General features: G+C 45.6%; 1 non-coding gene across 1 annotated transcript; it reads right to left on the reverse strand.

Moving 5' to 3' along the window:
* Positions 1–27: 27 nt before the first annotated feature.
* Positions 28–134, reverse strand: LOC122071265. The gene has a single exon (XR_006138124.1). It is a non-coding gene; the product is annotated as a small nucleolar RNA R71 (small nucleolar RNA).
* Positions 135–4,208: the final 4,074 nt, after the last annotated feature.

Consider the following 4,208-nt stretch of genomic DNA (forward strand, 5'->3'; position numbering starts at 1 on the left):
AAGTTTTTCCCAACTCACAAGACCAATAAGCTTAGAAGTGATATCCTTCAGTTTAGGCAAAAGCCTAGTGAGTCATTTTCAAAACTTATGGAGAGATTCAAGGATCTACTCCAAGAATGCCCTCACCATGGCCTAGACCTAAGGCATTTATGTCAAATAATTTATGAGGGTATTGATTACCCAACTAAACAAATGATAGAGTCTATGTGCCCTGAGGGATTCACATCCTTTATAGATGAAGGAAAGGCATGGGAATTCTTACTTGACTTAGCTGACAAAATCCGTGAGTGGAAATCAACCCAAGAGAGTGAAAGAACCATATGAGGAAAATGATATTTTGTGGATGGGATAGTAGCCAAGGAAGCCCATTTGGATAGCCTAATAAAGAGGATTGAGGCTATTGTTCCTAGAGAGCCATCATCAGTCAATTTGGTTAAGATTTGTGCTTGGTGCCAATCCCTTGGACATGTCATAGAAGAATGCCCCAACACCTCTGGGGGCACTTCTAATGATAGTGATAATGTCTTATACCAGAATAATCCATATAGTAACACCTACAATCCAGGATGGAGAAATCACCCAAATTTCTCTTGGAATCAGGGCAACCAAGCAGGACCTTCCAATTTCTATAATCAAGGTCAACCTGGACCCCAAAGGCCTCCCTTTGCACAACAATCTTTTTCCCAAAATACTTTTCCTAGGTCAAATGTAGGACCTCAGGCGAGTTTTCCTAGGGCCCCTCTTCTATCATTTTATCAGCAACCCCTGGGTTTACCAACATTAGAGAGGCAAGTAGAATAAGTGACTTGAAAAAAAATATGGCCCTCCTCATGACAAGCCATCAAAATCTTACGAGAGAACTTACCCAAGTTGTCTCAATTATGCGTGAGAGGGAGAAGGGAACTTTACCCAGTCAACCAGAGCCTAACCCTAAGCATCATCTGTCACACCCCTTTCTCACAGAACTGGGCCCGTGACCGGGTTAACACCGGTTAACCCAAACCTGCCAGGATCATCAGATACTGTATTCCACCACAGCATACTCACAACTAATACAAACTCATCAGATCAGCGGAAGACTAAGTTTTACCTGTGAATAATCCCATAATACTTGATACCCAAATTGTGATACAATAATTATATACATGTGGGCCCAAAGACATGATATTTACACAATAAAAATACAATTCACATATCAAGTACATAAAGGAAATCATCAAAATAATCAAAGTACACAGCTAGGCTCGGCAACAAAGGCTAGAGCTCAGCTCGGCATCAAGGTTAAGCCCAGCTCGGCATCACATAGTAGAGCTCAGCACGGCCTCAGAACTACGGTCCCGCTGCACAACTCTGGCACGAGCAGTCAGTGCCGTGCTCTAACTCCCCAGGGGTCCACCAGTCCTCTTCAGGAAACTCTACTGTGGGACCCACCCCATGCTCCTCAGATGTATGACCTGTAAAATCATCTAAAAAGGGGTGTACACGTGGGATGAGCTCATTAGCTCAGTAAGTGGTAAGACGGACCACACAGCAGTCCACACATCAAAACACATCATATGCACTACATGCTATGCAATACATTTTAATTCACATCCACCTAAGCAACATTACTAAGTCTTCAGTTTTAGTGCTACTACAGCCACAGTGCGCGTATACTCCGGGTACGAGCCGTGAACTCCCTCCCGCGATACGCCCATAGGGCTGTCGGAGAAGGCCCACCGTGAGTACTTGGAAAAGTAAAGACAATGTCGTCCACCGGCTCTCAACAGAAATGTAAATGGCTAAAAATAAAGGTGCTGACTCCAGCAATTTAAAAGCAGTACGATTGGCCCTCTTGAATGTACCACCGGGGTTACCGGCTGTCATACATGACCCGTCGGGCATTATGTCTAACCGCCACAGTGACCCGACGACCGCGACCACTGCTTCCCCCCAAATGATAACCCAACACCTTAACCCCTGTTGGGAAGGGTTGTAGCACGGGATGGTGAAAATCCTAATGCCGCATGCTCCTATATGACAATAGTACGATTGCATAGTGCCCCCGCGTCCCATTCCACGGGCCACCAATGCACTCGTCTCCAACCCGACTACGGCATCTAGTCTATCAATGCATCATGCATAATGATGTCCACATTCAACATATAAACATCTCATTCAATTGGCATTTGGAAAGTAAACATAGCACACATGCATATCAATGTGAGGAATGACTAATCTACATAGCATATTCATGATGGCATGACTAGACTAGATATAATTAAATGAATGCCAAACAATACCTTGAAATAAGGCCAAACGTCCTCTCCCCACTTACTTGTAGCGTACAAGGATTCCCGTTCGGTACGGGAGAGATCCGGTGCGAATCGGGTAGGATTTGGTGAACCTAACATAATTGAGCGGGGTTAGTACTTCACCATTTGGAATCAAAATTAATGAGATTCGATGAAAAAATCATGTTTAGAATGTTAAAAGAAGGTCACACATCTGATTTGGGTTCAATCGGACATAAGGATCACCTTCGGAGCCACACAGGTGGGTCAGACAGGTGGGCTGTCTGGCCCACCGATCCTACCCAACGGTTTGGACCGGTAGGTAGGGGCCCACCGATTGGGCCCGCCGTTTGGGCCAGGGGCCCCTGCTAGGACCGGCGGGTAGGGTGGCCTGCCGGTTAGCCCGCCGATTGGGCCCGCTGGTTGTGCCTGAAGGCCCTTGCCCTCTCAGGTGGGTGCCCACAGGCGGGTAGGGGCCCACCGGTTCCACCCACCGGTCTTTGCAGGAAAACTGCCGTTTCTTCCCAACTTCTTCCATACTTTGGGGATTCAAATGGGGGCTTTTCCCAACCCATTCTTCACATTTTCAAGTCTTATAGGATGGCTCTAACCTAGATCTATGTTAGATTCAAGTGATGGGAAACCATCTTACCTTCTTGGCTCAAGAACGACTTCAAACCCTCCAAATCACTTCAAACCCACAATGCTTCTTCCACCTTGTCAATACCTCTTCAAATCCTTCAAGATCAACACATAAATCATCTATTAAACCTTAGATTCATCATTTCAAAGGGGATTTACAAGATCTCAAGAAACCCTACTCGAATCAAGGGTTTAAGCTTGGGTATGGTGAATGTTCAAAGAACCCAACTTTGCTTACCTCTAAATGTAGATCTAGAGTTGAAGATCACTCCTCCGGCACCGGAATGGGAAGATCAAGCTTCAGCGCCGCTGAAATCCTTCCCTTCTTCCTCTTCCTTCTCTTCCCTTCTTCTTCCCTTTCTTTTCTCTCTCCTCTTTACTATTCTCACCAACGTACGGGTGTCATAAATGAAAAGAAAAGAAAATCCTAAATGCTATATATATAATTCCTAAATAAATGAATAGTGCACATGGATGGGTCACTCAGGTGGGTGGGTGCACCCACCTGTCCACCCACTAGAGGGCCAAAACTTGGGATTTTGACTGAGTTCGGGCCTGGTGCGAACNCTGAAATCCATCTCTTCTTCCTCTTCCTTCTCTTTTCCTCTTCTTTCCCTTCGTTTCTCTCTCCACTTTACTCTTCTCACCAACGTACAGGTGTCATAAATGAAAGGAAAATAAAGTCATAAAGATATATATATATATATATATAATTTCTAAATAAGTGAATAGTGCATATGGATGGGTCACTCAGGTGGGTGGGTGCACCCACCTGTCCGCCCACCTGAGGGCCAAAACTTGGGATTTTGACAGGGTTCGGGCCTCGGCACGAACCCCACCCCTGGCATACGATGTAGCATACGTATATACCTTAAAATATGGATATAATACCTGCTTTATCGGTACATGGCCTTATGGTAGGTGCATGTAAACGGCTTGAGCACTCCCGTCTCTTTTGGAACTGGCTCGGACTTGTCGGGCCAGCCGGTGTTTAAGGTCACCCGTGCCATCATAGCCCATAAGGAACCCGCTCTAACTCCCTCTGGTTAGGTTCCTGCATGATCAAACGGGTTCAACCGCGAAATCAGACCGGGTTTAAGAAGCAGGGTATTACATTACCCCCCTTCTGAAAAATTTCGTCCTCGAAATTGCGTACCTGGTTGATAACAAAGGTGAGGGTATTTGGCTTTCATTTCATCCTCTACCTCCCAAGATGCTTCTTCAAGTGAATGATCAGCCCATCGCACCTTTACATAGGAAATGGAGTGGTTGCGAAGGGTTTTCACCTTCCGG

The sequence above is a fragment of the Macadamia integrifolia genome, unplaced genomic scaffold (assembly GCF_013358625.1).
Source record: "Macadamia integrifolia cultivar HAES 741 unplaced genomic scaffold, SCU_Mint_v3 scaffold_198A, whole genome shotgun sequence".
Classification (NCBI taxonomy): domain Eukaryota; kingdom Viridiplantae; phylum Streptophyta; class Magnoliopsida; order Proteales; family Proteaceae; genus Macadamia; species Macadamia integrifolia.